A 14,695-nucleotide genomic window follows, 5' to 3' on the forward strand; every position below is an offset into this window, starting at 1 on the left:
ATTTTTCTTTAATAAACCTTATTAATTATGAAATTAGTAAAAGATATGCATAACATTCCACCCATGAGGCCAAAGAGAGCGCGTTTGGTCATTGACTGCAGGAAGGGGGTACACAAACAGACAATCATAGGGTGTGTTGGTAAATTCAGTCTGGAATGCCAGAGAGCGCTCTGGTCGAAGGTAAATTCAGTCTGGAATGCCAGAGAGCGCTCTGGTCGACGGTAAATTCCGTCTGGAATGCCAGAGAGCGCTCTGGTCGACGGTAAATTCAGTCTGGAATGCCAGAGAGCGCTCTGGTCGACGGTAAATTCAGTCTGGAATGCCAGAGAGCGCTCTGGTCGACGGTAAATTCAGTCTGGAATGCCAGAGAGCGCTCTGGTCGACGGTAAATCCAGAGCGTTTCGCCCTCGGAGCGTTCAGAGAAACGCTGGACGCTCTGGCGGAGGAGTAGGGTTGATCCGAGCGGTCAAGCACCCGGCTAACTGTCTAACGTTGGCTAGCTTGCTAAATACTTCCGGACACAAATGAGAGAACACCACACTCTGACCATTTTACTACTCCTAATAGATCTGCTTAGGCTGTCTTCATGTTATCCATATCGTTGGAGACTGTAACTGTACTGCTGGCGACAATTTCATTAAGCTTCTTTTGCCGACGTTTACTGACACCGGCCATATTCAACAAATGTTGAGCGTTTGTAAATGCACGAGTTATTCTGCGCTCTGGCACCCTCAGACGAGAGTGCTCTGAAATCGAAGTACAAGAAGTAGAATTTACAAACGCACCCATATCAGCCAAAAATATAAAATCCCCAGTTTATGCTACAAACGTTAAAAATAGGTTATATTTGAAAACTTCCACACTCAATGACGTAGAGTAAGGCTTTATTGGCAGAATAAATGGATGCTTTGGTAGTCCAACAAATATTGCATCAGGTTGTAAATCACAGCTGGCCTGGTACATTGTTTGCTGCCTCCATCCATTCGGGATGCACTGTTTCAGTTTCAATGACTCAATATTTTGGACGAAAACGGACGATCGTAACAAAAGCTGTGAATGTCAATACAATCAAAGTAGCAAGTGCAATGATCACAAATCCGTCACAATTTGGCTAATAGGCGAGCTTATCTATGTATATAGCAAGCTAAAAACACGGATCCTAATGTTAGCTAGCTAGCTGCTGGGAGAATGTAATGTATTTGGGTGAGTGGATGACTTTGGGTGGGTGGATGACTTTGGGTGAGTGGATGACTTTGGGTGAGTGGATGACTTTAGTTAGAATATCTTAGTTGTCAATCAAATGTATTTGGGATCGATCCAAAGGACGGGCAGGCAGGCAAGTTCCCAATCAGTTGACAAAACGTGGGTTGGGAAAAGGATGCATTAGCACGCAAGCTGCAGAAGGACGAGCAGGCTACTATTCCCCATAATTTATCAGTGCAATTTTGACGACCAACAACAAGCTGAATAAAGAGGGGGTTTATCTAACTTACTGTTCCCTAGTTAGATTTTTGCTCATCTTGCTCTAGCTAGCATTAGTTGTTGATCTTGTTGATGTGTATATGAGCATTAGTTGTTGATCTTGTTGATGTGTATATGCAACCGAGGGACTCCCGTGGTATTTACATACTTGCAGAAATCCATTCAAGTGTATTTTGTAGTTTTGGCGAATGCTTTCTAATGATCTAAAGTCACAGAGCTGGGACTGCCTGTAAACACACAGTCCAGTTCAAATGGAATGATGTCTATTGTATTTCTGATTGGCTATGGCGCACCGGTCTGTGTAAAGTCCTGGACAAGACTGAGAAGTCTTTATTAAGTTTTTTAGTTACTCCAGTTTCTATTAATTGTCCAAACGCATGGCAGCTTTCCCACTCTATATTGATATTTAACCTTTACAAATGCCTTACTCTACGTCTTTCCCAAACATTATATGAAAGTTCGAAAATGTCAAAATGACCATATCTAAGTGCTTGCTTGTCAGAAAATGTAAAACAAATTTTAAAAAGGCATCACATTCTTCCTAGGGGTGTATATGAACATATTTTAAGAAGATTTAATGTTGCTAAAACGCTGTCAGTTCCACTTTAATTGAACATGAGTGGGGTAAAGCACTTGGGAAGAATTGTCTTGTTTCTATGAGGATTTCAAGAAAACACCATAGAATCAATAAGAATGTAATATTAAAATAAAAGTGAAGAAATATCTACAGTACCAGTCGTCAAAAGTTTGGACAGACCTATTCATTGCAGGGTTTTTCTTTATTTTTACTAGTTTCTACATTGTAGATGTCTTCACTATTATTCTACATGTAGAAAATATATATTTTTTTAAATAAAAAAACCCTAGAATGAGTAGATGTGTCCAAACTTTTGACTGGTACTGTATATATTACCAGTAGTTATATTAGCAGTAGTCCTGCTACCAGTCACCTTTCAGCCCTGTTTACATGTATATATTACCAGTAGTTATATTACCAGTAGTGCTGCTACCAGTCACCTTTCAGCCCTGTTTACATGTATATATTACCAGTAGTACTGCTACCAGTCACCTTTCAGCCCTGTTTACATGTATATATTACCAGTAGTTATATTACCAGTAGTGCTGCTACCAGTCACCTTTCAGCCCTGTTTACATGTATATATTACCAGTAGTACTGCTACCAGTCACCTTTCAGCCCTGTTTACATTTATATATTACCAGTAGTTATATTACCAGTAGTGCTGCTACCAGTCACCTTTCAGCCCTGTTTACATGTATATATTACCAGTAGTTATATTACCAGTAGTGCTGCTACCAGTCACCTTTCAGCCCTGTTTACATGTATATATTACCAGTAGTCCTGCTACCAGTCACCTTTCAGCCCTGCTTACATGTATATATTACCAGTAGTCCTGCTACCACTCACCTTTCAGCCCTGTTTACATGTATATATTACCAGTAGTTATTTTACCAGTAGTCCTGCTACCACTCACCTTTCAGCCCTGTTTACGTGTATATATTACCAGTAGTCCTGCTACCACTCACCTTTCAGCCCTGTTTACATGTATATATTACCAGTAGTCCTGCTACCAGTCACCTTTCAGCCCTGTTTACATGTATATATTACCAGTAGTTATATTACCAGTAGTCCTGCTACCAGTCACCTTTCAGCCCTGTTTACATGTATATATTACCAGTAGTACTGCTACCAGTCACCTTTCAGCCCTGTTTACATGTATATAGTAACAGTAGTCCTGCTACCAGTCACCTTTCAGCCCTGTTTACATGTATATATTGCCAGTAGTTATATTACCAGTAGTCCTGCTACCAGTCACATTTCAGCCCTGTTTACATGTATATTTTACCAGTAGTACTGCTACCAGTCACATTTCAGCCCTGTTTACATGTATATATTACCAGTAGTTATATTACCAGTAGTCCTGCTACCAGTCACCTTTCAGCCCTGTTTACATGTATATATTACCAGTAGTTATATCACCAGTAGTCCTGCTACCAGTCACCTTTCAGCCCTGTTTACATGTATATATTACCAGTAGTTATATTACCAGTAGTCCTGCTACCACTCACCTTTCAGCCCTGTTTACATGTATATATTACCAGTAGTTCTGCTACCAGTCACTTTTCAGCCCTGTTTACATCTATATACACTGCTCAAAAAAATAAAGGGAACACTTAACCAGTTATGCATTAGGGGGCGCTATTACAATTTTGGGATGAAAAACGTTCCCGTTTTAAACAAGATATTTTTCACGAAAATATGCTCGACTAATTGACAGCTTCGGAAAGACAACACTCTGACGTTTCGAAATCTGCAAAGATACTATCTGTGAGTGCCATCGAACTGATGCTACAAGCGAAACCAAGATTAAATTTCAAACAGGAAATGCCCCAGATTTTGAATGCACTTTGTTCCAATGTCTCCTTATATGGCTGTGAATGCGCAAGGAATGAGCCTACACTTTCTGTCGTTTCCGCAAGGTGTCTGCAGCATTGTGACGTATTTGTAGGCATATCATTGGAAGATTGACCATAAGAGACTACATTTACCAGGTGTCCGCTTGGTGTCCCCCGTCGAAATTATTGCGTAATCTCCAGCTGCATGCATTTTTCCATGTGGTTCAGAGGAGAAACCAAACTTCCACGAATGATATATCATCGAATAGATATGTGAAAAACACCTTGAGGATTGATTCTAAACAACGTTTGCCATGTTTCTGTTGATATTATGGAGTAAAAAAAAAAAAAAAGTTTGGTGTTATAATGACTGAATTTTCGGGTTTTTTTCTTAGCCAAACGTGATGAACAAAACGGAGCGATTTCTCCTACACAAATAATCTTTTTGGAAAAACTGAACATTTGCTATCTAACTGAGAGTCTCCTCATTGAAAACATCCGAAGTTCTTCAAAGGTAAATGATTTTATTTGAATGCTTTTCTTGTTTTTGTGAAAATGTTGCCTGCTGAAGGATAGGCTTAATGCTATGCTAGCTATCAATACTCTTACACAAATGCTTGTTTAGCTATGGTTGAAAAGCATATTTTGAAAATCTGAGATGACAGTGTTGTTAACAAAAGGCTAAGCTTGAGAGCCAATATATCTATTTAATTTAATTTGCGATGTTCATGAATAGTTAACGTTGCGTTATGGTAATGAGCTTGAGGCTATAATTACGATCCCGGATACGGGATTGCTCGTCGCTAGAGGTTAAACAACACAATGTACCTCCAAGTCAATCACACTTCTGTGAAATCAAACTGTCCACTTAGGAAGCAACACTGATTGACAATAAATGTCACATGCTGTTGTGCAAATGGAATAGACAACAGGTGGAAATTATAGACAATTAGCAAGACACCCCCAATAAAGGAATGGTTCTACAGGTGGGGACCACAGACCACTTCTCAGTTCCTATGCTTCCTGGCTGATGTTTTGGTCACTTTTGAATGCTGGCGGTGCTTTCACTCTAGTGGTAGCATGAGACGGAGTCTACAACCCACACAAGTGGCTCAGGTAGTGCAGCTCATCCAGGATGGAACATCAAAGCGAGCTGTGGCAAGAAGGTTTGCTGTGTCTGTCAGCGTAGTGTCCAGAGCATGGAGGCGCTACCAGGAGACAGGCCAGTACATCAGGAAACGTGGAGGAGGCCGTAGGAGGGCAACAACCCAGCAGCAGGACCGCTACCTCCGCCTTTGTACAAAGAGGAGCAGGAGGAGCACTTCCAGAGCCCTGCAAAATGACTTCCAGCAGGCAACAAATGTGCATGTGTCTGCTCAAACGGTCAGAAACAGACTCCATGAGGGTGGTATGAGGGCCCGACGTCCACAGGTGGGGGTTGTGCTTACAACCCAACACCGTGCAGGACGTTTGGCATTTGCCAGAGAACGCCAAGTTTGGCAAATTCGCCACTGGCGCCCTGTGCTCTTCACAGATGAAAGCAGGTTCACACTGAGCACGTGACAGACGTGACAGAGTCTGGAGACGCCATGGAGAACATTCTGCTGCCTGCAACATCCTCCAGCATGACCGGTTTGGCGGTGGGTCAGTCATGGTGTGGGGTGGCATTTCTTTGGGGGGCCGCACAGCCCTCAATGTGCTCGCCAGAGGTAGCCTGACTGCCATTAGGTACCGAGATGAGATCCTCAGACCCCTTGTGAGACCATATGCTGGTGCGGTTGGCCCTGGGTTCCTCTTGGGTTCATCCTAATGCAAGACAATGCTAGACCTCATGTGGCTGAAATGTGTGTCAGCAGTTCCTGCAAGAGGAAGGCATTGATGCTATGGACTGGCCCGCCCGTTCCCCAGACCTGAATCCAATTGAGCACATCTGGGACATCATGTCTCACTCCATCCACCAACGTGGCGTTGCACCACAGACTGTCCAGGAGTTGGCGGATGCTTTAGTCCAGGTCTGGGAGGAGATACCTCAGGAGACCATCCGCCACCTCATCAGGAGCATGCCCAGGCGTTGTAGGTAGGTCATACAAGCACGTGGAGGCCACACACACTACTGAGCCTCATTTTGACTTGTTTTAAGGACATTACATCAAAGTTGGATCAGCCTGTAGTGTGATTTCCACTTTAATTTTGAGTGTGACTCCAAATCCAGACCTCCATGGGTTGATAAATTTGATTTCCATTGATCATTTTTGTGTGATTTTGTTGTCAGCACATTCATCTATGTAAAGAAAAAAGTATTTAATAAGAATATTTCATTCATTCAGATCAAGGATGTGTTATTTTAGTGTTCCCTTTATTTTTTGAGCAGTGTATTACCAGTAGTACTGCTACCAATCACCTTTCAGCCCTGTTTACATGTATATATTACCAGTAGTCCTGCTACCAGTCACTTTTCAGCCCTGTTTACATGTATATATTACCAGTAGTACTGCTACCAGTCACCTTTCAGCCCTGTTTACATGTATATATTACCAGTAGTTCTGCTACCAGTCACATTTCAGCCCTGTTTACATGTATATTTTACCAGTAGTACTGCTACCAGTCACATTTCAGCCCTGTTTACATGTATATATTACCAGTAGTTATATTACCAGTAGTCCTGCTACCAGTCACCTTTCAGCCCTGTTTACATGTATATATTACCAGTAGTTATATCACCAGTAGTCCTGCTACCAGTCACCTTTCAGCCCTGTTTACATGTATATATTACCAGTAGTTATATTACCAGTAGTCCTGCTACCACTCACCTTTCAGCCCTGTTTACATGTATATATTACCAGTAGTTCTGCTACCAGTCACTTTTCAGCCCTGTTTACATCTATATACACTGCTCAAAAAAATAAAGGGAACACTTAACCAGTTATGCATTAGGGGGCGCTATTACAATTTTGGGATGAAAAACGTTCCCGTTTTAAACAAGATATTTTTCACGAAAATATGCTCGACTAATTGACAGCTTTGGAAAGACAACACTCTGACGTTTCGAAATCTGCAAAGATACTATCTGTGAGTGCCATCGAACTGATGCTACAAGCGAAACCAAGATTAAATTTCAAACAGGAAATGCCCCAGATTTTGAATGCACTTTGTTCCAATGTCTCCTTATATGGCTGTGAATGCGCAAGGAATGAGCCTACACTTTCTGTCGTTTCCGCAAGGTGTCTGCAGCATTGTGACGTATTTGTAGGCATATCATTGGAAGATTGACCATAAGAGACTACATTTACCAGGTGTCCGCTTGGTGTCCCCCGTCGAAATTATTGCGTAATCTCCAGCTGCATGCATTTTTCCATGTGGTTCAGAGGAGAAACCAAACTTCCACGAATGATATATCATCGAATAGATATGTGAAAAACACCTTGAGGATTGATTCTAAACAACGTTTGCCATGTTTCTGTTGATATTATGGAGTAAAAAAAAAAAAAAAGTTTGGTGTTATAATGACTGAATTTTCGGGTTTTTTTCTTAGCCAAACGTGATGAACAAAACGGAGCGATTTCTCCTACACAAATAATCTTTTTGGAAAAACTGAACATTTGCTATCTAACTGAGAGTCTCCTCATTGAAAACATCCGAAGTTCTTCAAAGGTAAATGATTTTATTTGAATGCTTTTCTTGTTTTTGTGAAAATGTTGCCTGCTGAAGGATAGGCTTAATGCTATGCTAGCTATCAATACTCTTACACAAATGCTTGTTTAGCTATGGTTGAAAAGCATATTTTGAAAATCTGAGATGACAGTGTTGTTAACAAAAGGCTAAGCTTGAGAGCCAATATATCTATTTAATTTAATTTGCGATGTTCATGAATAGTTAACGTTGCGTTATGGTAATGAGCTTGAGGCTATAATTACGATCCCGGATACGGGATTGCTCGTCGCTAGAGGTTAAACAACACAATGTACCTCCAAGTCAATCACACTTCTGTGAAATCAAACTGTCCACTTAGGAAGCAACACTGATTGACAATAAATGTCACATGCTGTTGTGCAAATGGAATAGACAACAGGTGGAAATTATAGACAATTAGCAAGACACCCCCAATAAAGGAATGGTTCTACAGGTGGGGACCACAGACCACTTCTCAGTTCCTATGCTTCCTGGCTGATGTTTTGGTCACTTTTGAATGCTGGCGGTGCTTTCACTCTAGTGGTAGCATGAGACGGAGTCTACAACCCACACAAGTGGCTCAGGTAGTGCAGCTCATCCAGGATGGAACATCAAAGCGAGCTGTGGCAAGAAGGTTTGCTGTGTCTGTCAGCGTAGTGTCCAGAGCATGGAGGCGCTACCAGGAGACAGGCCAGTACATCAGGAAACGTGGAGGAGGCCGTAGGAGGGCAACAACCCAGCAGCAGGACCGCTACCTCCGCCTTTGTACAAAGAGGAGCAGGAGGAGCACTTCCAGAGCCCTGCAAAATGACTTCCAGCAGGCAACAAATGTGCATGTGTCTGCTCAAACGGTCAGAAACAGACTCCATGAGGGTGGTATGAGGGCCCGACGTCCACAGGTGGGGGTTGTGCTTACAACCCAACACCGTGCAGGACGTTTGGCATTTGCCAGAGAACGCCAAGTTTGGCAAATTCGCCACTGGCGCCCTGTGCTCTTCACAGATGAAAGCAGGTTCACACTGAGCACGTGACAGACGTGACAGAGTCTGGAGACGCCATGGAGAACATTCTGCTGCCTGCAACATCCTCCAGCATGACCGGTTTGGCGGTGGGTCAGTCATGGTGTGGGGTGGCATTTCTTTGGGGGGCCGCACAGCCCTCAATGTGCTCGCCAGAGGTAGCCTGACTGCCATTAAGTACCGAGATGAGATCCTCAGACCCCTTGTGAGACCATATGCTGGTGCGGTTGGCCCTGGGTTCCTCTTGGGTTCATCCTAATGCAAGACAATGCTAGACCTCATGTGGCTGAAATGTGTGTCAGCAGTTCCTGCAAGAGGAAGGCATTGATGCTATGGACTGGCCCGCCCGTTCCCCAGACCTGAATCCAATTGAGCACATCTGGGACATCATGTCTCACTCCATCCACCAACGTGGCGTTGCACCACAGACTGTCCAGGAGTTGGCGGATGCTTTAGTCCAGGTCTGGGAGGAGATACCTCAGGAGACCATCCGCCACCTCATCAGGAGCATGCCCAGGCGTTGTAGGTAGGTCATACAAGCACGTGGAGGCCACACACACTACTGAGCCTCATTTTGACTTGTTTTAAGGACATTACATCAAAGTTGGATCAGCCTGTAGTGTGATTTCCACTTTAATTTTGAGTGTGACTCCAAATCCAGACCTCCATGGGTTGATAAATTTGATTTCCATTGATCATTTTTGTGTGATTTTGTTGTCAGCACATTCATCTATGTAAAGAAAAAAGTATTTAATAAGAATATTTCATTCATTCAGATCAAGGATGTGTTATTTTAGTGTTCCCTTTATTTTTTGAGCAGTGTATTACCAGTAGTACTGCTACCAATCACCTTTCAGCCCTGTTTACATGTATATATTACCAGTAGTCCTGCTACCAGTCACTTTTCAGCCCTGTTTACATGTATATATTACCAGTAGTACTGCTACCAGTCACCTTTCAGCCCTGTTTACATGTATATATTACCAGTAGTCCTGCTACCACTCACCTTCAGCCCTGTTTACTTGTATATATTACCAGTAGTTATATTACCAGTAGTACTGCTACCAGTCACCTTCAGCCCTGTTTACATGTATATATTACCAGTAGTCCTGCTACCAGTCACCTTCAGCCCTGTTTACATGTATATATTACCAGTAGTTATATTACCAGTAGTCCTGCTACCAGTCACCTTTCAGCCCTGTTTACATGTATATATTATCAGTAGTCCTGCTACCAGTCACCTTCAGCCCTGTTTACATGTATATATTACCAGTAGTTATATCACCAGTAGTCCTGCTACCAGTCACCTTTCAGCCCTGTTTACATGTATATATTACCAGTAGTTATATTACCAGTAGTCCTGCTACCAGTCACCTTTCAGCCCTGTTTACATGTATATATTACCAGTAGTACTGCTACCAGTCACCTTTCAGCCCTGTTTACATGTATATAGTAACAGTAGTCCTGCTACCAGTCACCTTTCAGCCCTGTTTACATGTATATATTGCCAGTAGTTATATTACCAGTAGTCCTGCTACCACTCACATTTCAGCCCTGTTTACATGTATATTTTACCAGTAGTACTGCTACCAGTCACATTTCAGCCCTGTTTACATGTATATATTACCAGTAGTTATATTACCAGTAGTCCTGCTACCAGTCACCTTTCAGCCCTGTTTACATGTATATATTACCAGTAGTTATATCACCAGTAGTCCTGCTACCAGTCACCTTTCAGCCCTGTTTACATGTATATATTACCAGTAGTTATATCACCAGTAGTCCTGCTACCAGTCACCTTTCAGCCCTGTTTACATGTATATATTACCAGTAGTTATATTACCAGTAGTCCTGCTACCAGTCACCTTTCAGCCCTGTTTACATGTATATATTACCAGTAGTACTGCTACCAGTCACCTTTCAGCCCTGTTTACATGTATATAGTAACAGTAGTCCTGCTACCAGTCACCTTTCAGCCCTGTTTACATGTATATATTGCCAGTAGTTATATTACCAGTAGTCCTGCTACCAGTCACATTTCAGCCCTGTTTACATGTATATTTTACCAGTAGTACTGCTACCAGTCACATTTCAGCCCTGTTTACATGTATATATTACCAGTAGTTATATTACCAGTAGTCCTGCTACCAGTCACCTTTCAGCCCTGTTTACATGTATATATTACCAGTAGTTATATCACCAGTAGTCCTGCTACCAGTCACCTTTCAGCCCTGTTTACATGTATATATTACCAGTAGTTATATTACCAGTAGTCCTGCTACCACTCACCTTTCAGCCCTGTTTACATGTATATATTACCAGTAGTTCTGCTACCAGTCACTTTTCAGCCCTGTTTACATCTATATACACTGCTCAAAAAAATAAAGGGAACACTTAACCAGTTATGCATTAGGGGGCGCTATTACAATTTTGGGATGAAAAACGTTCCCGTTTTAAACAAGATATTTTTCACGAAAATATGCTCGACTAATTGACAGCTTTGGAAAGACAACACTCTGACGTTTCGAAATCTGCAAAGATACTATCTGTGAGTGCCATCGAACTGATGCTACAAGCGAAACCAAGATTAAATTTCAAACAGGAAATGCCCCAGATTTTGAATGCACTTTGTTCCAATGTCTCCTTATATGGCTGTGAATGCGCAAGGAATGAGCCTACACTTTCTGTCGTTTCCGCAAGGTGTCTGCAGCATTGTGACGTATTTGTAGGCATATCATTGGAAGATTGACCATAAGAGACTACATTTACCAGGTGTCCGCTTGGTGTCCCCCGTCGAAATTATTGCGTAATCTCCAGCTGCATGCATTTTTCCATGTGGTTCAGAGGAGAAACCAAACTTCCACGAATGATATATCATCGAATAGATATGTGAAAAACACCTTGAGGATTGATTCTAAACAACGTTTGCCATGTTTCTGTTGATATTATGGAGTAAAAAAAAAAAAAAAGTTTGGCGTTATAATGACTGAATTTTCGGGGTTTTTTCTTAGCCAAACGTGATGAACAAAACGGAGCGATTTCTCCTACACAAATAATCTTTTTGGAAAAACTGAACATTTGCTATCTAACTGAGAGTCTCCTCATTGAAAACATCCGAAGTTCTTCAAAGGTAAATGATTTTATTTGAATGCTTTTCTTGTTTTTGTGAAAATGTTGCCTGCTGAAGGATAGGCTTAATGCTATGCTAGCTATCAATACTCTTACACAAATGCTTGTTTAGCTATGGTTGAAAAGCATATTTTGAAAATCTGAGATGACAGTGTTGTTAACAAAAGGCTAAGCTTGAGAGCCAATATATCTATTTAATTTAATTTGCGATGTTCATGAATAGTTAACGTTGCGTTATGGTAATGAGCTTGAGGCTATAATTACGATCCCGGATACGGGATTGCTCGTCGCTAGAGGTTAAACAACACAATGTACCTCCAAGTCAATCACACTTCTGTGAAATCAAACTGTCCACTTAGGAAGCAACACTGATTGACAATAAATGTCACATGCTGTTGTGCAAATGGAATAGACAACAGGTGGAAATTATAGACAATTAGCAAGACACCCCCAATAAAGGAATGGTTCTACAGGTGGGGACCACAGACCACTTCTCAGTTCCTATGCTTCCTGGCTGATGTTTTGGTCACTTTTGAATGCTGGCGGTGCTTTCACTCTAGTGGTAGCATGAGACGGAGTCTACAACCCACACAAGTGGCTCAGGTAGTGCAGCTCATCCAGGATGGAACATCAAAGCGAGCTGTGGCAAGAAGGTTTGCTGTGTCTGTCAGCGTAGTGTCCAGAGCATGGAGGCGCTACCAGGAGACAGGCCAGTACATCAGGAAACGTGGAGGAGGCCGTAGGAGGGCAACAACCCAGCAGCAGGACCGCTACCTCCGCCTTTGTACAAAGAGGAGCAGGAGGAGCACTTCCAGAGCCCTGCAAAATGACTTCCAGCAGGCAACAAATGTGCATGTGTCTGCTCAAACGGTCAGAAACAGACTCCATGAGGGTGGTATGAGGGCCCGACGTCCACAGGTGGGGGTTGTGCTTACAACCCAACACCGTGCAGGACGTTTGGCATTTGCCAGAGAACGCCAAGTTTGGCAAATTCGCCACTGGCGCCCTGTGCTCTTCACAGATGAAAGCAGGTTCACACTGAGCACGTGACAGACGTGACAGAGTCTGGAGACGCCATGGAGAACATTCTGCTGCCTGCAACATCCTCCAGCATGACCGGTTTGGCGGTGGGTCAGTCATGGTGTGGGGTGGCATTTCCTTGGGGGGCCGCACAGCCCTCAATGTGCTCGCCAGAGGTAGCCTGACTGCCATTAGGTACCGAGATGAGATCCTCAGACCCCTTGTGAGACCATATGCTGGTGTGGTTGGCCCTGGGTTCCTCTTGGGTTCATCCTAATGCAAGACAATGCTAGACCTCATGTGGCTGAAATGTGTGTCAGCAGTTCCTGCAAGAGGAAGGCATTGATGCTATGGACTGGCCCGCCCATTCCCCAGACCTGAATCCAATTGAGCACATCTGGGACATCATGTCTCACTCCATCCACCAACGTGGCGTTGCACCACAGACTGTCCAGGAGTTGGCGGATGCTTTAGTCCAGGTCTGGGAGGAGATACCTCAGGAGACCATCCGCCACCTCATCAGGAGTATGCCCAGGCGTTGTAGGTAGGTCATACAAGCACGTGGAGGCCACACACACTACTGAGCCTCATTTTGACTTGTTTTAAGGACATTACATCAAAGTTGGATCAGCCTGTAGTGTGATTTCCACTTTAATTTTGAGTGTGACTCCAAATCCAGACCTCCATGGGTTGATAAATTTGATTTCCATTGATCATTTTTGTGTGATTTTGTTGTCAGCACATTCATCTATGTAAAGAAAAAAGTATTTAATAAGAATATTTCATTCATTCAGATCAAGGATGTGTTATTTTAGTGTTCCCTTTATTTTTTGAGCAGTGTATTACCAGTAGTACTGCTACCAATCACCTTTCAGCCCTGTTTACATGTATATATTACCAGTAGTCCTGCTACCAGTCACTTTTCAGCCCTGTTTACATGTATATATTACCAGTAGTCCTGCTACCAGTCACCTTCAGCCCTGTTTACATGTATATATTACCAGTAGTACTGCTACCAGTCACCTTTCAGCCCTGTTTACATGTATATATTACCAGTAGTCCTGCTACCAGTCACCTTCAGCCCTGTTTACATGTATATATTACCAGTAGTTATATTACCAGTAGTACTGCTACCAGTCACCTTCAGCCCTGTTTACATGTATATATTACCAGTAGTCCTGCTACCAGTCACCTTCAGCCCTGTTTACATGTATATATTACCAGTAGTTATATTACCAGTAGTCCTGCTACCAGTCACCTTTCAGCCCTGTTTACATGTATATATTATCAGTAGTCCTGCTACCAGTCACCTTCAGCCCTGTTTACATGTATATATTACCAGTAGTTATATCACCAGTAGTTCTGCTACCAGTCACCTTTCAGCCCTGTTTACATGTATATATTACCAGTAGTTATATTACCAGTAGTCCTGCTACCAGTCACCTTTCAGCCCCGTTTACATGTATATATTACCAGTAGTACTGCTACCAGTCACCTTTCAGCCCTGTTTACATGTATATAGTAACAGTAGTCCTGCTACCAGTCACCTTTCAGCCCTGTTTACATGTATATATTGCCAGTAGTTATATTACCAGTAGTCCTGCTACCACTCACATTTCAGCCCTGTTTACATGTATATTTTACCAGTAGTCCTGCTACCAGTCACCTTTCAGCCCTGTTTACATGTATATATTACCAGTAGGACTGCTACCAGTCACATTTCAGCCCTGTTTACATGTATATATTACCAGTAGTTATATCACCAGTAGTCCTGCTACCAGTCACCTTTCAGCCCTGTTTACATGTATATATTACCAGTAGTTATATTACCAGTAGCCCTGCTACCAGACACCTTTCAGCCCTGTTTACATGTATATATTGCCAGTAGTTATATTACCAGTAGTCCTGCTACCACTCACCTTTCAGCCCTGTTTACATGTATATATTACCAGTAGTCCTGC

Source organism: Oncorhynchus kisutch, linkage group LG5 (assembly GCF_002021735.2).
Source record: "Oncorhynchus kisutch isolate 150728-3 linkage group LG5, Okis_V2, whole genome shotgun sequence".
Taxonomy (NCBI): domain Eukaryota; kingdom Metazoa; phylum Chordata; class Actinopteri; order Salmoniformes; family Salmonidae; genus Oncorhynchus; species Oncorhynchus kisutch.